Source organism: Anastrepha ludens, chromosome 3 (genome assembly GCF_028408465.1).
Source record: "Anastrepha ludens isolate Willacy chromosome 3, idAnaLude1.1, whole genome shotgun sequence".
NCBI lineage: Eukaryota > Metazoa > Arthropoda > Insecta > Diptera > Tephritidae > Anastrepha > Anastrepha ludens.
In genome coordinates this window covers 130,633,781-130,661,766 of record NC_071499.1, presented here as the reverse complement: position 1 = coordinate 130,661,766, position 27,986 = coordinate 130,633,781, and the positions used below count along the sequence as shown (strand labels likewise).

Below are 27,986 nucleotides of genomic sequence, written 5' to 3'. Positions count from 1 at the left end.
AATGGCTGTTGGTTTCTCAGAATGTTGATGATGATGATCATAAAGCGGATTGCATTATATAATTGTGATGATGATGATGATGTTGATGATGATGGCGGGAATGTTGCTGTGAACATTTTGATGAGCTCCCTATAGCTGCTTACTTCGAAATGCACTGTTCTCGCACAAACGCTACTCTCTACGTTTTGTATTCTTATTGTTATTTACTATACCCCTACACATGCACGCTTGTCCGGCCATCACACTCTCCTACACTCGCCAGCTCTCTGCTATCAACAGCTTATTGTTTCGCCGACTGATAGTCAAATGGGATTTGGGGAATATGAAATGGGATTCAGCCAACAGGCAGACAGGCCGGCAGGCAGTCAGGCTTGTGGTACGTGTTGATATAAACAAGGGATTCAGTGCGAGTAATACAAAATTTCTGCTCACGTGCGTGCGCTTGTGTGTGGGCTGCGTACTCTGTGAGTATATCATTTTATATGAGCACATGGAAAACACCCAGCGGGCTTTTCTTTCTACTACCTACACTCCTGCACTTTTCGCTCCCGAAAACTGTATATTCCACCTCCTGCCTTCAATGTATCCACTTGATGGACCCCAGCATGGCATTTCGATGTCGTTAAGCCTCATCTGTGTAGTGGACACATGTCGCAGCGGACACAGATGATGAACACTCAGCAGCTGCAAAGGCTTGATGGTCCATTCAAGTGGGAAAATCCATAAAAATTGCTGGACACTCAATGAGGAGTGCGCGGTGAAAGCGTGGTAGGAGGGCAGTAAAATTTAAGTGCTGAAAGGCTGTCGTGAACAGAACTCTTATCTTGGCAGGATTAATGTCACGCTGTTAATCAATAAATCAATCAAAAAATAAGTTCATAAATCCAACGGAAAAATGTAATTAATAAATAAACTAACCATTGAATGGAACCTATGCAGATACAATGCACTGCAGCATACCAATTGGGCTCGGTAGGGCTTTATTCAGGTCTGAGGACTGCCAATTCAAGCGCTGAATGCCTCAAATACTGACCTCAACTGAGTGAAATTCTTAAATTTGGGTCAGTACGATTATGTTTTTTTTATAGTTTGTTACCTGAAATGCTTACTAACGGTGACAGAGGCAATCACCGAAAACACCATTCTCACATCTTTATAGTAAATCATGCGGACTACAAAGTACAGCTGAGAGCCGAGCCCATTTGGTTTGAGATCGCATACAGAGGCAACTATCAATCCCGCAGCAAAATCTTCGCAGCACTTAATTCGAGCTTGGCGATCGCTTGGGCCGGCTTACCTTAATTTGACCACGATATCTTTCGGCTTTTCCTCCCGCCTTTCACATATTTTTCACCACCAGGTAGTATCTGCTTCATAAACCGGTTCCCTTAGTTATCTAGAATCGCAGGCCACAATTCGGTCTCATACTTCGGGCTTCTTCTTTTCTTTGTATTTGTGTTTGCGCAGAGGAGGTTTAAATCGAAAATATCAGAAACATCATCAAAGGTGCCGTCACACCAGTGTCACACACTAATACTATAACATTCCTCCCCTCTCGGCTGATTCCATCCTGGGACTGCTAAAAGCATTCCATCAAGGTGGAGCCGCGTTTGTGTGTTTTAGACACACCAGGTACGCGTCCAGGTTACACTCCTAATTGCGTATAGGAGTAATACCGTATGAATAATCTCCATTGCTTTGTGACCAATGGGGCATCGGAAAGTAGCAAAATCCTTGCTCGATATCAACTTGTCGTCTGAGAAAACGGCTATTTCTGATGACACGTCTGCTGAATGCTATAGCTCGGTTGCATTCCCCTCCCATTCTATGTCCCAGAGTTTTATTACAATTTTTGCTGCAAACTTTTTTACTGCTTCCCATTTCTCTTTCGTTCAGTATTTGAGTTACCAGGTTATCTGGAGACGACGCCGAGGACACTTGCGAACTCAGAGTGCTCTTCGTAAAATCTGGTGCAGTGAGCTTCTTCTTCAAACCACCGTTAAGCAAATGAGTTCAAACGGATTTTTGGCTAATCTTCAGTTCTTGTGGAATGGAATGACTACTCAAATGGCTGTGTGATTTCACAATTTTTATGATTTTATCAATATTTTCGATGCGTTTTCAGGTACTCGAATGCTTGCCATTGTTTGCTAAGGGGCGAGTACTACTAGAAGAAACTATTTCCAGTATTCGAAATTCTATATCCACAGTAGAAATCAAAATCAGACTCAATTTATTTGGTTAAGAGGCTATCCTGAAATCTATTTAAAAAGGTGAGCACATTGGTTCAAGAGCCTGTGGAGAGTTGCAAAAGTAACCGCTGCACGAGTGCATAATTATGTGGCAACCCAAATTTCTTAATCAAAACCTGTTGTAGGCAAAAATTTGAGAAATAGTCTAGCGGTGACATAAATTTTGATTTTCGTTTAGTCATTCTAAAAAGAATTTTAGCAACTCTTCACTCATTCTCAAGCGTGAGCTCACTGCAATGATTACGAGTATTCATTCATTCAGATGGTCTTTATACAATTGCTTTTTCCATAACTCTTTTTAACTGGCGGTAGAACTTAATATCTGCATGAATTGCGCATAAACCTGGCCTGAACGTCAACTCACTTACACTTCACCCATAGAAAACTTAATTTTGGTGAATCACACTCACTCTCGCCCCACAAAGACCACATCAATCCTGAAATCCACTGTAACACAACTGCAACACAATGACAGCCAAAAATTAAATGCTGAATAAGCAATACGAATCCACAACCGAAATGTAAGGAAGGAGCTGAACGAGCCAGCTAAATAAGTATTAACGAGCGAACCGAGTGAATTGTACACCACTCCCGCCAATGAATAAAAATCATATGAATGAGTCCAACAACAATTTATTGGTTGCACCAACTACCACTTTAGTGTAGAATTTGAAAGTAATGCTGCCAAGCAAATGAAATGTCAAAAACGTTTAACCGAAAACCGAACGAAAACCCGCAACGAACGCTAACGAAGTGGATGCAGGTAACGGAGCAGGGTTGAGGTAGCGCGCCGGCCGTAGTGTAGACACAAACGCTTGAATAGAAACTTACTTAGCAGCCATTGAATGCTCGTTCGCTCGCCACTTCAACTGCGTGTGAATAAAAGGAAATAAGTAGCGAACAAATGAAGCAACGAATAAGCTGGCGAACGAACAAACGCCTAATATATGCACGTACGAGTATATATATATATATATATATATATATATATTTGCACGAGTGTGTGTGGAAGTGTGCGTGCATATATTCGGTAACATGTCGAAGTACTGCATGTGCGTAGTTTTTAGAGGGCATAGGCAGAGGCGTGTGCGCGTTTGTGTCTTTGTTTAACAATATAACTTTGCAAGTGTGTTAGTTAATGGAGCGAAATACCGTTGAGTGCTTTGCACGCTTGCCAGATGCGTTGATATTAAAGGAAACGTGGTATAGAAGCATAAACCTTGGCTTTAGAAGAGTCTCTTAGAGAGAGGGAGGAAAAAGTACTAGTGAGTTAGGTTAGGTCAGGTGGGCTGACCGGCACTGAACACTTTTGAAAACTAGATATTAAACAATGATTCACAAATTCGATGAAATCAGATTGCGATCATTATTGAAATCCGTAAGAGAAAATTGATCTGGATCGGATAGATTCTTAGAAAACTCAAGAAGTACCAGTGACGGTCTTGGAGTGGAACCATCAAGGTCAAAAAAGCAGAGGACGACCCAAAGTGTCCTGGTGACGCAGTTTTCACGAGGAATTATCCAGCAACAATCTCACCTTAACGCAAGCTAGACAAACAGCCAACCATAGAAGAAAGTAGAAATCATTAAATTTGGCACAATGCGTCTCATAATTGGTGTTTAAGCAAATAATAATAATAATTGGTTGATCAGCACTAAACACTTTTAAACTGGTCACAAGTTTTGCCATGAAATTGTATGAAGACGTAGGCTTCAGATAGACTCTAGTAACCACAAACCCTGCCTTCAAAAGTACCGGCTCAAACTACGTTAGCAGACTGCAGCTGATATACATTTGTAAATCGGTAATGGAGCACAGGATGTAACACAAACTAGGCTTCGGGCATAACTAGCCTTCAGTGACAGGTTTATCACGGAGGATGAGAGTGAGAGAGGAAAGAAATTCAATTTCAATTCAATTCAATTTTGTGTCCTGATCTCAGGGTTAACATTGCTGGTGGTCCTTACAGCCGTTGTCATATTTTCGAATTTATAGGAATTTATAGCTTGGTGGATGCTTTGCATTACTTTCATTCGAATAGATGCGAAGAAACTATTTCTACATATGCATATAACTGGCGCGTTGGGTCTCTGGTCGAGCTTCTCCTCCGATTTGTGGTATACGCCTGCTTATCTAAACAACTAAAGTAAGCTTTACTAACTGAGCCGATAAACTATTACTAACTTTAAAATGCGCTTTACCTGCTTTTGCTCTCTTAACTGTCTGTCAAAGATGCATTTGCTAGTTTTGAATCTCTGGTAAGGTTTTAAGAAGTAAAAACCCACTATTTTTGGAATTACTTATTACAATTCTGGTGATGAAAGAGAGTAAAATCAGTTGTTCCTTACCTTATTTTAAGCCTAGTACTGGTACTCGTATACATTTTAAGGACTAACCTTTAAATAGAAGTTTATCGACCTGAGTGTTTTACAAGTTGAGAGCACGAAAATGTGCTTACCGGCATGATAAAGTGAGGTTTAATGTAAGTGTTTAGTTGCGAAAAAGGTTGTAAATATTATTGGGTATATTTAAATTTACAAATTTTCACCACCTGGCATCACTTTAATCTCCATGTAAACTTTGGTGCACACTAATGGAAATTCTGAGTGCTGCACGCGCCATTGCCACTTTTCACTCTCTCCCCTGCTTTCAAGTAGGCTTTCTCTCTCTCTCTATCTCTCTCGCTCCCTATCAAGTACTCACTACACTCTTTTAATGAAGTTTTACGTGTGCATGCCGCAGAGCAGCAAATACAAATGCGATGTGCGTGCTTGACTAATTTTTGAGAGACCCTCTGTTTGTGATCCCTGATGGGCTTGGTTTGTGTGTGTTTGTTATTTTGGGAGTTTTTATGTACGTGATTTTGGCACATCCTTATCACACACACACACATACGTGATATACATACATGCAGCCGCTGTTTGTACAGCATCACCGCAAATTTCACTGGAGTGCTCGAATGTTTTATGTGTTGGTAAATAAGTATAAGCGAAATACCTTTGTTAATTTGTGGTTGTGGGCAGGAAGTATAAGCTGAGTATTGGAAAATAGCCAAGGGTGGCTTAGTAAATAACTAAGGAGTTTGAAGTCAAATAATCCATCCGAATGTGGCGACACTGAAATTTCATGTGTTTGCGGCATAATTTGTTGTTGAAAACCGACAAGCGCTGCCTTTGGTGGGGGAGCAAATGACAGTGGTGCTCTATTATTCTGCATGTGCCCACATTGTGTGGTTTATTGTTGCTTTGCAAGTGTCATTTTTGGTGGTTAGGAAAAAATTTAAAGCATTTTGAGTAATATTTGACGCACCTGCCCATACACAACCTGCGTTGGCACCTACTGTCAGGTCAAAAATTTCGTTTGCATGAGTTAGTTGCCATTAGTGACGCCACACTATCGTCAATTTTTGTTGGCATTTTCGGCATGTTGACATGTCGGCAATAGTAAATGCGCCGGGAATAGGCGGTAAACAAGCATTCACACACACATATCATCAGCCAAATATGCGATGAGAGTCAACCCAGCTGGTGTTTGAAATATGCGCGCATGAACGTGGAAGAAATGCGCCTGGCATGCAACATTTGCGACTAGCTCCCTTGCGCCGTTGTGCATTCAACTGCCAAATATGTAGTCGCTATAAACGTCTGTTGGCAATAAGGCGCACCTGCCAGCGCATTTCCTGTCAACGGAAGCGCTATAAATTCATGGCAAAATGCCATTGCGATGAAAACGCAGCTATTTCGTGCACTCCACACCTAACCGCTAGGAACCGGTTCGAAACGGGTGAAACGGTTTATAACTATTCAGCATAAAAAACAAAATGTAGTGAATAAAACGGCAAAAAAGTGGGGGAAAGAGAACTCTTACAAGCAAATTATTCAATATATGTAGAAACAGTAGCAGAAATAGAAAAATAGAAACCAAACAAAAGCTTATTCATGTATACAACATTTCAGCATACACTTTAAAGCATTTGAAACGCATATTTCTACGCTTCGCTAGCTTTTAGCAGGATTTTGTAATGAGCTCGACCGTAAGTGAGCACGAGTGGGAGTGTATTTATTTTACGGTGCGTTCAGGCGTAACAATTAAGTGCCAAAAAGCCACTTTTCAACTAAATTAACTCTATTGTTCAAGCAAGAAATAGCATAAAATAAAACGAGATGCACACACACATACGCATACAATACAATACATACGCACCAACGCACACTGGCGAGTATTTAGAAACTCTTTTACAGCAATTTTTGAGCCATTTCGTCTGATATTAGCTCATTTGGTAAATGTGCGTACTAAGTATGTATTTATGTGCACAAGTATGTGTGAGTAACCGATTTGCCGACCACAAGAATGTTATTAACTTTCACACACCAATGTAAGTATGTAGTTGTGTGTTGTGCTCACAAAAACTAGTAGCTGGTGTAAACTGTGCTTTTATGCATTGTGTGTGTATGTGTTTGTGGATTACCGTTCGTGCGTGTGGTTTCTTGTCGGCATTCTACTCTATTTATGATTTTGTGTGCAAACAAAACTTAAATAAACAAGCGCTTGAATGCCTTCCAGACGCCACAATCTCGCATGTACTCTCGGAACGTATACAAATTCATACAAAATATATTTTTTGTTAAGGAAAAATCTCTTGCCCATTATACATAAATATATTATATTATATATGCACCCACTTCTTGCATGATAAAGGCCGTTTGCTTTCACTTTGTTCGTAATATTGCCGCTGAACCTTTATCACATTGACAGGCTGTCTGCAAAAGCCGCCTGCTCATTACTCACATATACACGAACATACACACATACTTATGTGTATGTGTTTGTCTAATTTCCGATGCAGTTATATCCATATCCTGATGTTAAGAATGCCCAACTACTGTCAACAAAATAGCCTTTTCGGTGCCTTATCCGCTTCACTACAGCCAACCTTTTCTCCGCTGGCTTTCCCCTTCACTGGATTTGCCTACTCTGCACTGCACTTACCCATTTAACTTGGCCCATTTCTAACATTTGGTTTTTTCACTTCAAATCCTTTATACTACTTTAGTATATGGTACCTTCACTTCAGCTCCATACATGAAGCTCCTGTTTGAAACGAAAAAAAAATTCTTTCTTTCATTTTATTTTGCATATAAATTCAGACGCGCACACATTAAAAATGACTTCAAATGCTGTCAGCCGCAAAAACTCATCACTCTACAAACACACGCAGTATCCGCCTATACTCATCCCATCTTATGGCGCTGCAAATAACTCACTTGTCTTCTGCACTCTCCTCCCGGGCAGCACACTTCTCTTCTATACATTGGCGAACCCTTCAATGTTTGCCAGGATATGCGTCAGGATATTCATCTAACTGACAAATCGCACTGACAGTTTGTACAACTGACTCTCAAAAGCGGATCAACAAAAATAAAAAAATAAAAATAAAGAAATGAAAAAGAAATCGTTTGGCAAAGGGGTAAGCGACTAGTGTAGGCATTGGCCTCGGTAAGTGCGCGTAGTTGTTGAGGGTACCTATGTGTTTGTCGAGTGTTAGCCGCCATGCTATTAAAGGACTTATGTAGTTTGGCTTAGTGGCGATAAAAGGAATGTAGGCAAATAATTTACACACATTGCTTGTCATTCATTTATAACGAATTTTTTTTTCCACACACACCCACACGCACACCTAAGTAACTATGGAAGTGTGCTGCCAGTTGTAAAGATTCGTCATCTCAGTCTGTTTTAATAAGCGACCTCAGCGTCGGCGGTACGAGCGAAGGACTTTTTCGCACTAAAGATATAGTTATGATTTTTTTACTTTAGGAGAATAGGGAGGAGAGGAGAGCTTCAACAGTGGATGAACACTGAAATATATGATACAAAAAAGTATATAGGCATAAAAACTAAGCTGCAGCGGTACTTTTAGCCTGGCTTTTAGAGTGAAAAACAGAAATCTTCGTAACGCGTTTCTCTGCATAAAATAAATCTTCAGTAAACCAAGAAAAACACTTCAGGTAGGTAGGTATTAGTCTGGCACTCCCCAAACTTGGACGTTTACAGAGAAAGTGATTAACAGTTTCCCCCTCTGAAAGGTCCCCACAGCTTCTGCAATGGGGATTAAAAGCTAGGTTTCTGCGTGTATGCCGATCGTCCAATGACCGGTAAACACAGCTACGAGTATGGAAATTGAGTGGCGTGGAGTCCCCAGGACTTTCTGCGTCGTGCGTCTATTGTACCGGTGTCAAAGGGTAGGTGGGCAGGTAGGTAAGAATCGGGTAAAAGGTTTATTTTTAAATAAAATGCCATTAACTGAAGAACTCAATTTCCTAAAATAGTTTTTTACCATAACCGGTTCATAATTGGCTGGAGCGGTTATGGAACGATTTAAGTGGTTTTCATAAAAAAATATGAAAAACTTACTACTTTCTTCCCTTAAACTATTTAGTTAATTAACCGACTCAAAATGGTTCAAGACAAATTTGTCCTTCGAAATCATTTTTTTAAAGCAGAGATGGCTCACATTGCATGAAACAGTTATTATCACACTGTGGCATATATAAAGTACTTGGCTTAAAACATTGATCAAACAGTGTGCCAAGCACCTAAAAAATTTCACGCATTCATGCATGTCATTCATAATTTCGTTTGCAAGCGACGGTATTTAGACGCATTTTTTAATGAACTTAAATTTCTGTTGTAAAAAGCCTAACCATTCCAAATTGGTTACAATTGGGTGATAGGGCTTATATAGTGTTTTTTTATGTAGAAAAGAAAAAGATTATAAAAGCGTAAATTACAGTTATTTTCAACAATTTTTGTTTGTTTGTAAAAACATTCCAAAGCAACTACAACGAAAATCTGTGCGCTCGTGAAAGCAGCATCAGCAGATTTTTTACTCTTCCGCTTTTTAAAAGTATTTAGCTTACCCGCATATTTTAATTTTATTGAAATCTTAGTTAAAATGCATTCCTTTAGTTTTAATTTGAAAATTTTTGGCGGTTATAAAACCATCCTTCAAGAACGTAACAAAATTTTTTATTTATGAAAATGTTGATTATAGAGCGCGCTGCAGGCGATTTCTGGAACCTCCTTTAAAAAAAGACGATTTACGGTGTACATCGTAACTCAGGATTGGATTATCTGAAATCAAAAAACAAAACAAATTTTGTTAATATATTAGATTATCTAGTAATTAATCGTTCGGCTAATCAAAATAGTGAATTTTCACAAAATGGCAGCTTTTAAAAGAAATGATTTCGATTTTTACGATAAAATTTGGCCGTAAATCTTATATATAAAAATGGAGACGTTTTTTTGTGTTCGTTAGTCGCCGATTCACGCCTGAACGCATTTACCGATTTCAATCAAACTTTCACAGATCATTGGTATACGTCCATAGATGGTTTATGTGAAGTTTTAAAGAAATCGGTAAAAGTATGCGTGCGTTGTGTAAGTGTGAAAAATACAATATTTGCGTGTTTCCCTTATACGGACATTACGTATACGGAATGAGAGTACACGCAAATGAATAGAATATACACAGGCATGAATAACATTGTATCGATGTCGAGTGACGTATGCGACTGTATTATTCGTAACGCAATAGTTGTCCTCTCTTTTCTTTCCTTTTTATGCATGCGTGACACGGCATCAAAGCACATTGCTTTTTTTAAACTGGAAAAATATTTTGAGCTTCATTTGAACGTTTTATGATTTAGATAAAATAAAAATTCGTTAAATATATTGTATTTGATTCCATTAATAACCATAAGCCTGTATTTTTCGAAGTTCAAAGTTTTTGGACAAATATTGAAACGTTTACTTAAATTAAATGTGAAATACATATATATAAATTCGCAAATGTAAAAGTTCAGATGGATTTAAAATATACGAAATTATTCAGCGGTTGAATCCATACATAACTTTGTTCATGGGTTTGAGTAATTTTTTTGTGGTGAAAGTCTAAAACCAAGAAAAGAAAACGCGAAAGCCGACGAGCAAATTAATTGTGTGGGATGAATGTACAATGGGACATAAAAAATCAGTAGAAGCATTGGATAGAACTTTGAAAGATTTACGTAATAATCAAGAAATATTTGGTGGCGCTTTAATATTATTGTCTGGTAATTTTCTTCAAACTTTGCCAGTAATTCCTCGTTCAACACCAGCAGATGAATTAAAAGCATGTTTAAAGACATCCCATTTATAGAGGCACGTAAAAACTTTGACTTTGAAAACAAATCTGCGAGTTTATTTGCAAAATTATGCATCGGCTGACGAATTTTCAAGACAACTTCTGAAGATAGGAAATGGACAAATTCCTATTGATGCTGCTACTGGCTTAATCACTTTGCCAGATAATTTTTGTAATTTCGCACACACAAAACAAGAATTAGTTTTAAGTGTTTTTCCAAATATTGCGCAAAATTATCAAAATCACAATTGGTTAGCTGAAAGGCAATACAGGCTGCGAAAAATAAGGATGTTGGTCAATTGAATGCGAATATTTTAAATGATGTGCTGATGAGATTGTAACATTTAAATCAATTGATACAGTTAAAAATCAAGATGACGTTGTAAATTATCCAACAGAATTTTTAAATTTCTTGGATTTACCTGGACTGCCCGCTCATCGCTTACAATTGAAAGTTGGTGCACCAATTATTTTACTTAGAAATTTAAATCAGCCTCGATTGTGTAACGGAACAAGATTAGCAGTCAAAAAGGTCATGAAGAATCTTATTGAAGCAACAATTTTAAAAGGAAAATTCAAAGGTGAAGACGTATTGATTCCGCGTATTCTGCTGACTCCACCAGATTTAGCTTTTGACTTCAAAAGATTGCAATTTTCAATACGTCTTGCATTTGCAATGACAATAAACAAAACACAAGGAATTGACTTAGAATATCCATGCTTCTCCCACGGACAATTATATGTATCATGTTCACGCGTAGGTAAGCCATCAGTTCTGTTTATTTATACCACAACTCAGGGCAAAACAAAAAATGTAGTTTACGCAAAGGCTTTGTGTTAGTTTGAGTTTAAAATTGACATTAATTTTATATTGTAAAAAAAGAATAAATACACATAGAGTGAATTTAAATCGAGTGTGCATTATTCATTTCTAATTTTGAAATGCCTAGCGAAGCAGGCAGAGGGTCCGCTAGTTGATTATAAAATGGAAAATAAGTATCAGATTTACAAAAGGAACGATTAATTACTAGAAAATGTATCTTTAAAGATTGAGTTAAAACGGTTGACCGATCAAACAAGCCGTTTTCGAGATATCGTGTACACCGACTTGAAAAATGCCGTTTTGAAAAAACACCTTTAAAGTTTCAATACCGGTTGACACATAGGAAAAAAATTTTTTTTTAACTTACATGGTGTCATCTATTCCAGGGCCATATAATAAACCCTCCATTCCTTCAGCAGCCTCCAGCAATTCAATTTGGTGCTGTCTTCGAGCCATTCTTCCCTCTCGTGTCGCTTCGTGCGCTCTGCGCTCGGATATCATGACACGCTCGTTGTCCTCCTTTTGTACATATGCATGCGCATTGGGCCCCAAAGACAGTCCCATTGCATTCATATGGTACAAAAGTGAAATTAAGCCTTCATTAAAGATACCGGCGGCAATATTTGCAGCCATTTGAACAATTTTTGAGCCACTGGGAATGCTTTTCGGCGTAATTTTCCAGATAATCTGGTTATAACTCTCGTTATTATTTTGTGTAAAACCGCCTACACATCGTTCCAATAGTGTCTTGCTGCTGAGGTCTTCGTAAATTGGACGCACAGCTTCAGCAACATCCATGGATAATGGCTGGTAATCGTGCTCAAATTCGGCCAGTTTGTCTCCTGCTGCTGCTCGCTGCCAAGAACACCATGACTCCGGCCCAACCGGGCACTGCTCGTGTTGTGGATTTGTGTCAGTTGAACAGTAATGCAAATACGTTGCCCATATTGCATTGCACATATCTTCAACAGATTCGCAATTTCTCCTAATTGCTAAACCGTAATAAACTGTCAGTTTGTCAATAGTTTTGCCTGTAAGTTTTCCTTTGCCACCAAGAACTTTGTTTTGAATTTTTTTTCCGGCTTTGCTGACGGTTTCAACAGATTTTGTTACAAGTTCTCGAAGCCGCGTGCCCATTCTTTTCTGCACATGTCCAATACACTCTTTTTTATAACTTTATTATTACCATACGGTAAAGCTTTTAAAATCCCCGAGTAAGTTTTCGAATCACCGTAGCCGATGTAATTTTTGTACACAACTCCGTATTTTTCTAATGAACTTAAATTTCTGTTGTAAAAAGCCTAACCATTCCAAATTGGTTACAATTGGGTGATACGGCTTATATAGTGTTTTTTTATGTAGAAAAAAAAAAGGATTATAAAAGCGTAAATTACAGTTATTTTCAACAGTTTTTGTTTGTTTGTAAAAACATTCCAAAGCAACTACAACGAAAATCTGTGCGCTCGTGAAAGCAGCATCAGCAGATTTTTTACTCTTCCGCTTTTTAAAAGTATTTAGCTTACCCGCATATTTTAATTTTATTGAAATCTTGCTTAGTTAAAATGCATTTCTTTAGATTTCTGAAAAAAATTGCATTTTCTTAACAGAAAAGAGGAAAATAAAAAATCTTAGCCTACTTTTAGGCGCATGCAAATTATGTGGCCGCAAGTCGCTTTATGCTTTCTTTAATATTTTACTGCTTACTTTTTGAGTATTATTCCCTTCATTTATTAATAGTCCGCTATTTTTGATGCACTTTGCCACACTTGACCAACAGTTCAGCTTTCTATTTTCGGCCTTCCATTGCAGCTCGCACATTTTTTCGCATAAACACCGCTTTCTTTTGTTCACATTTTTTCCACTTTCTGCAGCATCAGTTATGTTTTTATTTATGCATTTGGTTGCTGTTGTTGTTGTTGTATACATATTTTTTTTTACTATCGCTTAGTTTTTATGACTCAACGCTGGCAGCCATTCATTCGTGCGAACGCCTCATTTGAACTCTCCTGGTCGCTATCCTCCGATCCACACTTCAACGGCATCACCTGTTTTGGTTGGTTGCCAGGTTTGTCGGTTGGCTGTGTGGTCTACGGCTCGTTTAGGAATTTAATAAACGGAAATAGGTCAAAATTTATGTGGCAGCTCGATGATAGAAGCTCTTGGCTGCAATGCACAACAACAACAAAGACAACAACAAACAGAAGCGGGTTGAATGGAAAGAGGCTGAAAGGATGCGAAATGAGTGCACTCTGTAAAAATTAAATGAATGCGTAAAAATAATCAAACAGAAATTGCATCATAAAATGAACGCACAAAAAAGTAGATAAAAAAGGTACAGCTTATTTTTTTAAATCAAATATTTCATTTATTACGCAAAACCTGTTATTTGAATTCTCCGCCTATAAATTGTATTATTTTTATGGCCAAATACCCTTAAATGGAGCGCATACATTGAAATATTCACGCTGATCAGCCTCAGCCGTGACAGAAGCGCTTCAATTCTCTCGCTTACTCCCTGCCTCTCATCTCACTCACTCACTGCTCAGCGCTGTGCCGGATTATTGCTAAATTTGTGGGCATTTGTTAGCAATAAAATCGTATATTTATTTGCGGTGCAAATTTGTAAAATTTTATTTTATGAGCCATGCAAATAGGCTTACGAAGTAGGCTTTCAGGTGCGTGCCAGCACTCCGGCTGTGGAGTTGGTGATCGCTTCTGTTTGGCTAATGCATTCGAGAACTCTGTATTTGCTTGGCTTATGCAAATATTGGTTGCACATAAAACTGTCCTAAAATGGTGATTAGTGCAGTAGTTTTGCAAATTAAGCGAAAAAACAACAGCATTAAGGTGTTAGTGATTTTTCAACGCATATTAGTGCCTAAATTTGTTATTGGAATTTATGTAATTGTTTATATTTACATCGGGAAATCTGGCTTATGGTGGATTAAAAAAACTTTGTGTATGTAACTCTCATTGTAGAGGTTTCGTAAATAATACATTTCTGATTTGCCTTTGAAAATGGGTTTGCATAGGAAAAGCCTGATTTTCCACTTAATTTCCAAGCTCTCTTAAAAAACAGGATGCAAAATATTAAATCTGACCCACATTTAACGGCAAGCCAGCGGTTAGGCAAAATAAAAGGCAAACTAATGCTAGTTAAAAATCGAAAGAAAAAATTATATTTAGCTTAGGGCTGCTTATAAAGAGCTTTTTAAAAGACGGACCTAAATGTTGTTTTAAAATAAAACACGTAAAAATTTAGATTATTTCAGGTTTCACCATTTTTATTCGAAACGCGGCTCTTAACAATTTTATGTGAAAAATGGCATCATTTAAATGTCCACCATGAGGTGAAATCCGCCAAATAGACGTTCCATGAATGCTTAATTGTTGAGAACGTCGAGATATGGGTGTTGCTGGGTGTTTGTTTTTCAGCAACACTTTACGCTACAGCAGGCTTTTGAAAGACCCTTTACAAGGAACCCAGCCAAGTTTTGCTCAATTTCTAATACATAAATCTCGGTGCATGTTACTTTTCCCATCACCATTATATAATTTTACGTTGAACGAACTGTAACGAAATACAAATTTCAAATTAAGTACTATTATAGAAATCTGGCTGTGCATTAACACTGTAGCAACAGTGATCAGTGCTTATTACTTCCTATGGCCTACACATATTGGTTTTCCCGAAAACTTTTTTAATTATAAACAATTACACCACACATGTGCCTCTAATCACCTGACGCTGTGTTTGTCATCGCGGTGATGAAAGTTTAACAACTGTAACGATTTTCCATTACATCGACAAGCCGTCGTGTCGTGCCGCACGAACTTTGCCAAGGCATTCATATTAAGCATACGCACCGTAGCACAACGAGCTATAAGCAAATAATACTTTTTATACTTTTATCTACTCTTCCTACCTTCCGGCAATCTATTTTGTGGTTTACACTTTTCTACTCCACCATTCGTAAGCAGCCACAATGAAAATGAAATGGCTTTATCTGCGAGTTGAAAAGCCTAAATTATATCTCACCGCCGTACACACATACCCACATACCCATACCTGGGTATTGGCACACAAATCTCGACATCAAATGAAAATGTATAAATGTTAATTTCGCATTTCGTATATTTTTTGGGCAAAAATTAGAAAATTAGCTACATAAACACGTTCGCTTTGCTGTAAATGAGTTACAATCTAATTGTATGCATAAGCGTGTGTGTATGTGTGGGCCTTTAAAAGTGCTTAAAAGTGTGCGCTGAGTAGCAGAAAATCACGAGCCGTGAAATTGCCAGTATCACAAAAACAAACAAATGCTTATAAAGTATGCTTGTGCGCTAACACAAATACATTTGCACATACACAGACGCCATGAAAACTCAGCACAGCAGATCTTTCGAATTTCTGCTTTTCACCTACAGCTATTCGGTAGTCCTTTGCCAGAGTTGGTTGTGTGGTAAGGCAGAAAAGAACAAGAAAATGACTACCCAACAACAAGTTAGCAACAAATTTAAATTAAAATACATTAAGATAAACATTTCCACATGCATCGTTGGGCTTCTAGGCATACCTACTTCTTGCGAAAATATACCTACTAAGTATGAGCTTATATTACATTACACATACATGCATATATGCTCATACATATATATAAATATGTGAGTATGCAATTCTTTATGTAAATGTGCCTTCTCTGCGTCACATAACTGACTTTTGGGCCACCTTGCGACACTAGTGGCCTACTCAGCATGCGAGTAATAGGAGTAGGTTGCCGTGCCTTCCCCTCATCTGCTTGGCCTAAACGTCCGGTAACTGGCTCGTTTCCCCGGCAGCACACAGGCGTTGGTTTTGGACTTTCTTTCTGGTGCTCTTAATCTGTGCTTCCTTCTTTAATATTTGCAGATTTATATTTCAATTTTATCCCACAGCTATTGCAGCTGCGATCTGCCTTTTTGATTCATCTATTTAAGCTTCATATCTACTTTATTTTGAAATTCAGATATTTTCACAACCTTACCAAATAGTTCAGTTTTATTTATTGTAGTTTCTGGGCCCATACAATTTTTGAATGCAGGAATATTTTGCATGACTTGGTATCTTATGGAGCTTTGTCGATTTGCTTGTTGAGATTTCTATGTCTTAGATTGTATTCTAGTCTATATTCTGTAAATGCTTCCGCTTACGGCATTAATTTTAGGAGTACTGATTTATTTAAAGCAAACAAGAAAGAGACTGCTGCCTGTAATTTTGTTTCTTCGTTTGCCGCTTTCCGTTTTCCGTGAGAACCAAAAGCAGTTAAACCTTTTTTAAGGACTGAAGAGAATTTTTTGAAATTTGTACATATAATCGCATTGATTTTCACCCCACATTCCAAAATCACCTCTCTCATCTTCAAAATCAACTATTTTACCTCACTCCTCTTTAATGCTGCTGACGTAATTGCCTGATTCAGAATTATGCTCACCGAAAGCTAGCTTACGAGTGAACGATTACCGCTTCCAAATCGTTTTTGCCATAATTTTGGAAATTGCATTTAGAAATTTGAAAAATTCTCGCTTTTCCGGTGTTGAAAATATATTTTTGCCTCCAGCTTTTGCTGCGCCTCAAGCAAACTTTTTAAATTAAATTGTATTAGCTTAAGGAGAATGGGAAGGGGTCGAGTAAAAAGAGAAGAGAAAGAAGAGAAATTCAATATAACGAGCCTAAAAGTTATTGGATTTTAATAAAACTTTGTTTCTGGGGGTTTTGAGCCCCGAATCATTAAAACATTTTCTAGTATATCTAGAAGTTTAGTCACACAGTTTTTTTCGCAGTTTTGCCTTGATCAGCAACACTGGTCAGATCAGCTCCAGATATACATAACCTAACCTTTGCCTTGATCAACGATTTCTATGACACTTGGGAGGACTCAATATGGACTTAATTTGGACTCAAAAACAATCTCAAAAGAGCCAAATTTGAGGCGGGTCATTATAACAAATTATGCCAATTCAAAAATTGTCCGAAAATTCTGAATAAAATGTAGAAAATTTTGCTGCATCTTGGATGATTGTTTGAAAAATATGCTTAAAATTTGAAACTTGTATTTATATGATTTTTATTATGGAATTAAATATAGTTTCATACAAAAATTAAGATCGAAAAAAAAAAATATATATATATATATAATACAAATTTATAACTGATAACTGAATTTGTGTGCACCTAGACAGAAATTAATTTGCGAACCAGATCTTTACTGGATATGAGCTTTGAATGCGTCCCCATAAATCTGAATCGAAGCAATGGCGCAAAAAGATGCAGCACCGCTTCAGAAATTTCAATTTGAATAATTGAATAACGAAGAAAGATGTGTCGATATTACAACAGAATACTACCCGATATCATAAAAAAAAAACTATAAAAGCCACTAAGGTAAATGAACTCAAGGTGTGCTTATTTTGCATGAAAATTCGCCCCCTTATGAGTGGCGATGTGGCTTCAAAATACATAATCAGCTACCCTGTGGTCCAAATTAAGCCTCTTCAGACTATATATGTATTTATTTCTGAAAAGGAGGTAGAGAAGTCGGCTATTTCTGTCGATCTTTAAGGCATAAGAAAAAAATTGTATTCCGTTTTTAAAAAAAATTTAATGCCAACTAAGTGAATAGCCGGCTTCTTTTTTGTATCTCCTTTGAAAGTCAGAATAATACATTTTTTGTTTATGAAGTTATATAATTATAAGAAAATAAATTCATATTTAATTCTACTCTTACTTTTCACTACGTTGACTTTTCGACCTCCACATGTAGTCCGACCCTTCCAGTTTCGCAATGGAGTTTTTTTACCCACAAGAGCAGCACATAAAAAGTTCTACAATGAAGTTTCTGACTTACGATGCTCTTTCCATAAATATTGAGAATAGTTATATGTATATTTGAGATATAATTCCTCACAAACAAAATCTATTTAGTCTTAATCCATTTGAAAATTAAATCTCTTCGAAAAGCACGCAGCCAGCCGGGCAGTATTCCCAATTGCGTGGCCAGTGCAAGAAAAAAGAGCAGCGCACCGCTCACTCTATTGTACTCGAAAGCGCAATTGTTTTCAAAACATAGCGAATTGCTTATCCAGCAACCTGTGGTCGCAAAAGAAATTTCAAATAAAAAATAAATAAAAAAATAAAACATAGAATCCCACTTGTGCGTTGTGTGAATTAAGAAGTGTTAGTATTTAAATCCGAAATCTTCTTTTATATAAAAAAATCTCAATTTATTTTGAAAAATTTGCTACTATTGCGCTATTGCGCTATTAAAATATGGGTATGAAAAAATGAGTCATACTACATTTGAATTGAAAGCATTTTTTTATCTTTTTCTTAAGCATATTTTTTCCACAAATTCCGTTAAGTCCAGTGAAGTTTCCACACACTTGCACACCTCAAGTAGACGCAAGTAAAGCACAACTTTAAAAGAGTAAACCCCAAAAAATCGCATGCAATAAAAGTGGCTGGGAATTAGCTGAAAAAATGTGCCGATGTGTAGTAAAAGGTACTTCAGCTCCAAGCGTGCGTACGAGTACAAATGTGATATTAGCTGGCGTTTCTGCCTATCTGTCTGTTTTTTCTTTCCTGTATTTTTTAAGGTCTCTTTTGCCAACGTTTTTCTTCATTTACTTTTTCTGTGAGCAAAAGTGTATTTTTTTGGTGCTCCACTTTTCCACCAAACAACCACATGAAATTATTATAGTTTTTGGCAGTTTTTTGCACAACTCTTCAACAGTCCCGCACATACATACGTACACACATACAACTCAAAACGCTGACACGTCTACACTAAGGCTCTGAAGTATGCAGACACACGCCCACAGGCACACTTTGCGATAGGTTTGCGATGCGAATGTATGCGTGCATGCATGGACTTGTTTTCTGCATGGGTTTTGTCCTTTGTCTGCACCTGGCACTTTTTGGTGTCCATGGAAATTTGCGGTAGGTTCACTTAACCACAGTACACTTGGTGTTGAGTGAAGGAAGTAGTAGTAGAAAGAGCGAGTATAGCAAACCAAAAATGAAAAAAAAAAACACAAAAAAAGGAATATGCAACCCTGTGTTTGCATAAGTGCCCTGGTGCTCATGTGAATGTGTGGAATTTGTGTATGTAAGCGCTTAGTTTGCATATGAGCTTAGCTTCCACACACACGAATAGGCACGCGCACACATACATTGGCATTTTTATGCCGGTGAGCTAGCTGCTACTAATTTACCGTACACATTTATATACGAGCATGTGTGTATGCGAGTGTGTGCGGAGCCACTCTAGCCACCTGCCGCTGTGAGCACACTTTTTCCACGCTTGCTTTTAATTTATGGCTAACTGGCAAGGTACACATGCAAATTCCGCCTGGCGGTGGAGTAGTGGAGGGCCGGCATTTTTTCGAGCGCATTTTGGCACCATATTTACTTTACGGCAATATTTCGGAAAAGTGTACGTGAGTCTAGATTATTGAAAAAATTGGTATTCTAACCCAAACGCATAGCCAAAAAATATAGACAGCTTCGGGTATTAGTAGTACGAGCACCACTTTATTTATGGAGCATATCACGCACAGATACTGCGAGATAATAAAAATATCAAATATTTACAATCTTCGATTGTGCCTCGCACCGAAAAGGCACACTGAACACAAAAAATTCGTATTTGCCTGGTGCAAAATATTCAAAGAAAGAGAAAGAAAGAAACGACCAAAATCGCGTAAGAGATTATCGCGCCAATCAAGAAGAGAAGACGAAGAAGAATTCATTTTTTGATATGCAGGAGACAACTTGTGTTTTTTCATTTTGATTTTCCAATTGTCACTCCCAATAGGCCGCCATGCGCGCGAATATGTATGAGAGCCCGAATAGTCTCCATAAAACTTGAGAAGCTGTTGTCGTATTGTTGTCGTATTCGTGGCAATATGAAACTCATCGCTTAAAAACCGTTAACCTTGCTGAAAATGATGCTGACTATGTATCTGGAGTCCAAGATATCATTTTATTTAATTTTTAATGCATGTCTTCGCGAGTTTTAACAAGCCGTTCAGCCTTTCTTCAGCAATATCCTGCAAGGATCAAAAATATGTTGGTCCTAGGCACATTTGTCGAGTCCTACAAAAAGCAGGACAGTGGAAAGCAGGTGTTCCAAAGTACCCCTGGTTGCATGATGTGGGGTAAGTTAGTGTCCCGTCAGTACTTCAACCAATATTTTGTCTTTTTCTAAAGAGTGATGAATTAAAGTTTGTAGTTTTCGTATTTCAAGTCCTTAGCGTAATTTTGGTAGTTTTTTACGAGGCTTAGCGTTCCCATATCGACTGCGTTTCCAGAGCTAGTTCCTCGTCCGGTTCTGTTTTCAGAAGGAAGAGTAATGGGTATATGTCTGATGTGCTCAATCTCGGAAAGCGAATACTTGCCATAGCGGGCTCATCATATCTCTCATCTTCATTTATTCCTTTGCGGCCTGGTATCCAGTAAATAGTGACCTGCCCATTTTCGTCACCCATTTTGAATCTGCATTGTTGAACATATGCCGAGTAAGTCCAAGGAGTCATAATTGCTTTAAATGCTTCGAATTTTGGGGTGCTTGTAAAATAGGACAGCCAGACTGCAACAAAGACTTGGCTCAATAAAAGTGGCATCTAGTTTTAATTTTTGTAGCAGCATAACATTCTCCATACATGTGTATTTGGCCTGTTATAAATCCGGGTCATAGAACCGACCGTCGTGGGAGCCAGTGGCATCTAGTCTTGTAAAACTAAAACTTAACACTTAACTGGACGGCATAGCTTTACCCTGCTTTAAAATTAAATTATGGCAAAATGGCTGGTAATATAGCCTAGAATGGCTCAGCCCTTGATATCTCAGAATTATCTTGTGCCTCGTGTGTGACTTTCATCAACGATCGCATTTCTCAATACTGACTAATTGCAGGAGTTTGTTGTCCTTCTAATGTTCCAAACGATTTTGAACCCTCATTTAAATATACAGGAATCATTAATCGCTCACTTCATAGTGCAGTTGATTTTTGGAGCTCGCACAGGCAGTCTTTGACTGGATTCCAATATCTACTTCCTAGGGGTGTTGCACGTTAGCAACGGCGAGTATCGTAGGTGATGGAAGAATGAGCTGTATGAGCTTCACGACGGCATAGAAATAGCTCAGCGAAAAAAGAACCAGCGGTTTCGTTGGCTGGGTTATGTCATCGGAATGGATACAAACGCCCCGGCGTTGGAAGCATTCGATGCGGTACCAGCTGGTGGTAGCAGAGAAAGAGGAAGGCCTCTTCTACTTTGGAAAGATCAGGTGGAAAGGGACTTGGCTTCACTTGGTGTGTCCAATTGGCGCCGGTTTGAATGAGAAGAAACGACTGGCCAAAATGGCTGAAGCGGCTATCGCGCAATCCAAGAAAAAGAAGAAGGGGCGAAAGAAATAGTAGAACATTTTCTCTGCAGCTATAGTGCCCGCATGCAGGGTTTGAATCCTTATTTTGTTTATTAACCTATTTCAACAACATTAATTTACTTTGCCTAAAGTTTATATGGGTTTGGTGGCAAAAATAATCCTACTTTTCACTCTGGCTGAGACTTTTGAGGAAGATACTTTAGACATAACGTTATTTTGGCCTTCCTTATAAAAGGAAAAAATGAGTTCAGGCTTACGGACAGTGTGGTTCGGTTCAACAACATTTTAGTATGTATGATTTAAGTATGACGTGAGCTGTCAAGTTAATTTTGAGTTTGTTAAGAAAAAGCCCATTAATAAAGGCAATTTGGTTGCCAATAAACTCAATTAAGCGCTTGAACTCAGTCTTCAGCATTGCATATGGCTTGGATTAAGGAGCCAAATTATAGTCTACAGCAATCCTGGTGCTTCATCCATAAACTAACTAATTAAAATCGCATGTACACACATATTTATAGCACATATTTTGCGTGAATATCTACTGCTCCACATATTACTTTCCATGCGTGATATTTACGGCGACCACATTTTTTCTTTTTATTTCATTTAATTTGCTTTGTTACTTTTTCACCTATTTTTATGGCATCTTCACGTCACACTTTAAAACGTTTATATTTTACTTTCCCGAACACTTTTATTTATTCTTACGTCTGCTCGACAGTTAGCACCTAACAAATGCCAACACCTTTATCGATATTGCTCAGGAAGAGTGATAAAGTCGACAATTACCTGCAACTCCATCTCTACGTTGATCTGATGCTACTACTGCTTTACATTTCTTACTTACCTCTCATCGCTTTTTCCCCGCACATGTCTTCTATGTACAAACATGATTGCCATTCATTTGGATCTGCCTCGGTGCTTTGTGTTTGTTGTTGACTACTCACCGCTGTCTACTTCGTTCCGCTTCATTCTTTACTTACCACTTTACTTCCACTGTAGTTGCTGAGGCTGCTCTGCCTTGCCATTAATTTCCGCTCACTTACCAACTCTTCGCCTTTCCTTTGACTTCTCGTTCTATTCCAAACCTCTCCACACTTTTTTACCTTATATTAGTGCCTTACCTCCTTGCGTCTTATTTATTGCCGTACTCCAATATTTCCGTCGTACGTGCTGACGCCCCATTCCGTATTTATTCCATTACCTTTCGATTCTACACATGAAAATTTAAATGCATTTTTAATTTATTTCATATGCTTTTAATTTGAACTCTCCTATGCTTTGAGAATGTTGGGAGAAGTGCGCGTTGGTAGAGCCATATATTGGATTTTATTGCTATTGCTTTAGTCATACGAATATGTACATATAGGTATAATATATCCTTGCTCCACCAGCTGGTGTCACACATGCGTTCATAAATATGAATGTCCATACACGCGTGTAGCATTCGCCTATGTATGTGTGCTTGACAACTATGAAGTACGCTATCTCTTCTTCTTATTCGCTGCACTAACAAATCGCACAAATAACAGCGTCGTCAGCGACAACTGTTATAAAAACAACAATGAGCGTAGCAACTGAAGCAGCAGCAAGGTCTCGAAGTAAAGTAAATTTCACAAATGCCCCAACGTGCTCAGCATATTTTAGCTCAGTTTTGTCAGCAACAGCGCTGTGGGCTCCCTCTGCCGGCTTTTTCGGAGCTGCTCACACCTGTCTGGCAATGCTGGCGCTGTCGTAGTTCGGTGGGTTGCTGTTTTGGCCTTCACCGCTGACTAACTGCGTCCAATCCACTTCTTAAGCCTTCTCACAAATATTATTCGTCCTCGTTGTCCTTGCGATTGTTGTTGTTTCTGCTTTGCTTGGCAATACTCTGCTTTTTCAGTTGACTTTAACTGTCTTGTTGTTGCCCATTTCGACTTCTATCTCTGCTTTTGTTGCCTTCTACTCCGTTGGCTTTTTCTTTTTATATCAATTTATTTTGCTTACCTTTTGTTCGTTGTTGTAAAATAACAATGTTATGCTTGGGTGGTCGGTCGGTCCGTTGGTTGGTTGGCAGACACTCGAGTGAGTTAAAAATAAATTTGTTGGCATGTGTGTTTGTTATTTATTTGCTTATTGTGCACTGCATAAAATCTCCGCTCAAATGGCAAAACGACGCAGCGGCACTCGCAGCGCCAGTGTAGGAAAGCGACACTTGCCTGAGTTGCTGCCAAATTTCATTCGCATTTGATGTTACGGCGTACTATTATTTGTGCTGTCGATGTAGAAGTCAAATCGTATAGCATTTCTGTGAATGTTAAGGGCGCAAAGGAGCGATCATTGAAATAATAATATAAAATTTAGACAATGAAAGATGCCACTAAAAAATACTTGCTGAAGCTCTGCGTCACCATCGGCACTTTTGAAGGCACTAACACTCTTGTCGATTTATTTGTACGAATTTTTCCATTTCATTTCACTTCTTCAGCGCTACTTTTTGCTGATGGCAACCTTTTTTTTGCAAATAGTATTTTTCGCATAGTTTTACCTCACATTCTTTCCACTGCTTTGCATCTGAGCGATCAAGCTTGCTGCGACTCCTTGTCATGTGCCTGCTTGTCATGCCGCTGCAGTATCGTCGTTCGCTCAATTCCCTTGGAGTGTTTTTTGTTTATTTTTTCCTTCGCAACTGCATTATAATCAAGTGGCCTGTGGCATTGTCTCAATATATGTAGATCATGGGTTGCCGCATGCTTCGTCGATTGCCTCGCAGTTTGCCAACGCCTCCAAAGTACTGCTTTTTGATTGATTCTCAGTTTCGTCTTTGATATTTTATTCGATAGTCTTGCTCTTTGAAGTCAGCTTTTACTTCGTTAGTGCATTATTGTTGTAGTTATTTCGGAAAAATGTTGCGCAGATTTTGTTCCTATAAATCACTGCATACGAGTCGTGAGTTCATAAATGACTTTAAAAAGGTTGCTTATGCGACTTCCGCTTAAATTCATTCTCACCTGTAAGTAAGCGGCAAATCGCATTTTGTTGATGATTTGATTTGCCGAGCAACCATGTTCTTTTTCTACTTGCAAGACTCACCTCAAGGGTCTTCCGAGCCACAAGGCTTAATAGATTCATCCAAAGGTGTTTAACCGCACCACAGAAGTGTGCTTATAAAACCTTATGAGCTATCAAGCTCAAATACAATACATAATCGCGTATGTGAGCTCACAAGAAGCTCAGGCAACACTTCCGCTATTCTTGATTACTCTAAGGGAGAGTAGCTAATAAAGGTGATTGAGTTAAAAAAAACTCTCCTTCACGGCTTCCAAAGCCTCCTTGAGCTATTAAGTGTCGAATTGAGCTGTTAAGGCATTGTCGATTTATCGACGGTCTGACTTTTTCTAAGCTGAATTTTTTTAACTTAAACCCTTTTTTACCGATCATACCAGTTTTTTTGGTGCCGCCTACTGCAGACTAGCGGGATCCATTTTGTATCTTATAGATTTCAACATGTCTTGTGTTGGTTATGTTAATCAGATTGATAACTGCCAGGGTAGGTAATTAGCCTGTCGCTACCTGTCCTAAGTACTGGGCTGCCCATTTTTCGTTACTTAGAAACATGGCCTTCTGCTGACTGAAGCGCCCTCTGTGTTTGTTGTGCGCCAGAATTATCGCACAGGTGGTTGAAGACTTCGCGAGGCATATAATGGGGATCATTCTCTATATCATACACTATTGCGGCAGACGGCGGAGCAGATGAAGATGCCAAGTGCAGGCTAAATAAATCAAGAGCGGCGTTCGGATGCAAGGAGTATGTGGGAGTTTGCAAGTCTCCAGGCGAACTAAACTGCGAATATTCAGCTCACGTGTGATGGATAGGTCACACGCTTAGAAACCCACCAGATAGCATCACGACATGACAGATATTTGTGGATAAGTAAATCTTTTTATTGAGCTGCTCCTTCAAAAGAAATACTCTTGACTTTGCCTGATTTCCATGTTTTACTACTCGTGATAGACATACCCACATGGGAGTCAAAAGGGTTCAATATTTCTATCGTATGTAGCGAAAGAGCTTATAGAAAGTACCCTATGAAGGTCTACTTGGGAGACTTAATTGAATTCGATTCCTCGCCCCATCAACAATTTCCTCCACTATGCTTCAATTCTGAACATTTCTTGCCATTATCCTCGCGTGTGTGTGCTTACTTGTTTCCTTCTCTGCTTTTACGCCCTTCACGCTCTGTTTGGACACCATTGAAATCGCTCTGATTACACCTTGTTGTTGCTTCTGACGTTGGTTCCGAAATGTGTGCTTTGTTGCTTCGTACATACAAAATCGCAAGAAAATAAACACCAACCCACAACCGCCGCATACAAACACTCGTATGTATGTGTGTGCATAAGTATGAATACACAAACACTTTCGCCACAACACCCTAATCCGTAAAGAAGTTGTTGTCGGTAGCGTTAAAAGCGCGCGCGCCAAAGTGTGAGTGTGTGAGATTTGTTACCGTGAGGATGAGTGTTGTTGTTTTTGTTATTTTTACTGGTAAAACAGTGCTAGCATACTTTGGTAGCCAGGAGTTTTTGGCATTTTCTATGAATGTCGTTTCGAATTCGTGCTCCATGCGTGTGTTTGTGAGTGGGTGTTTGTGTGGCACGTTTTCTTATCTCCAACGTTGCATATTTTACGGGGTCCCTTACTGTGCTATTTCTCTTCAATTCACATATTTCCTTAGTGCTGCTACGGGTGGCGTCACTAGAAAAGAGTGTGGAGAAGAAATGAGTGGGTGGTTTTTATTCCTTATTTTTGAAAAGCAAAGACTTAGAACCAAAAGAGGGGTATTTTAGTATTTAGTACAAGAACAAAAAAAATGCAATTATATATAAATAAGTTATTTACTTAAATACTAATAAATTGGTTTACTTTTTATTTTCAGGTAAGAGTCTGAACTATGAATATATTTGTATATCAAGTAAGTACTAAAATTCATACAATAAAAGTAAAGTGGGGAAAAGCGGCACACAAAAATTTATTATTTTTATTATTCTAAAACTGAAATATTCTGAATATTATAGCAAAATAATTAGCGCTGTTCTTTCAAAAAATACTAAAAACTTTTAAATTAAAAAAAACAAAAATAGTCGTTATAAAAGAATAAAATTATAATGAAAGGAAATAAAATAAAATAACGAAAGAAACATAAGAAAAGTGAATTAAAAGTAAGAAAACGTAAAATAAAATAAAACGCAATAAATATATAAATAAAATAAAATATTTCACAAAAAATTGAATCCCCTTATTCCTCTGACGCTTGCGTTTCTCAGCTTTGCTGCTACCCCCTTTGGTGCAGTCATTGCCAACTCAGTTGCGACGTCGATGGAAAATCGATAATTTCATTTTCTCAATTTCGTTTCATTCCACTTGCACGCATTTTGTTGTTGCTTTGCGGTTATGTTTCGGTGTGCTGAAAGCGCCCTTCGTCGTACGCTGTGGGCTTAGGAGACTTCATATTTTTGGGAATCTTTTGTTGTTGTTCTTGTTGTTGTTTGTTGACGTTATTGCAAATTTATGCCACTTCGTTGGGGTTATTGTACATTTTCGAGTCGCCCGAGTAAAATAGCGCTGCCGCCTCACCAACATTTTTTCCCTCTACTTTGCCTCTGCATACGCTTTGCATCGCCTGGTGAATAAGCTGTCCCTTCATTGCTTGCTTTTGTGCGGTTTCCCAAGGCATACCCAGTTTTGCATCTCACACTTACATACACAATTGGGCATTGCCAGCCCACTTCATTGCTACTCTACGCACCCACTCTCGCAAACATACAGTTCTCTCTCATTTACTTGGTTAAGTATTTTCTATTTTCCATTCTCGCATATTCTTAGCCGTTCAGCTTTCATCTGCTCACGCTTTCAATAATTTCTCCTTCACACAAATTCATTCGCTTTATCTTTTTCATTGTATTTTTAGGTTTTTTCTTCGTCTCCAATTTGCGCTTTGGGATTTACATTTTGATTGTCTTCTAGTGATGTCAGTGGTTGCAAACAAAAAACAAAAACCGCAAACAAATTTTCGAAACTGTTAAATTGCTAAAAAGTTTTTACGAGGGCTTACTCGTGTTTTTCATGTGCCCGCCCATAATTCCCTCCCACCCGCTCTCGCTTGCTGCACTTCACTTTCCTTGGCCACATTTTATTTGCACATTGCTACTTTCATGATAACCAAAGTATTTGCTTTGTTGTTGTTTACTCCAAATGCGTTTTGTTTTTTTGTTGTTGTTATATCTTCGCTCGTTGTCTCTGTTGTCTATATTACAGTTGG

At 38.3% G+C, this 27,986-nt stretch overlaps 1 long non-coding RNA gene across 1 annotated transcript in view; it reads left to right on the top strand.

The window, feature by feature from the left end:
• The window catches only part of LOC128859270 (uncharacterized), a 63,725-nt gene extending 37,025 nt beyond the window's left edge, over positions 1-26,700 (top strand). The window contains exon 3 of the long non-coding RNA XR_008454119.1: positions 26,604-26,700. This is a non-coding gene — a long non-coding RNA (uncharacterized LOC128859270). The remainder of the gene's footprint in view (positions 1-26,603) is intronic.
• Positions 26,701-27,986: the final 1,286 nt, after the last annotated feature.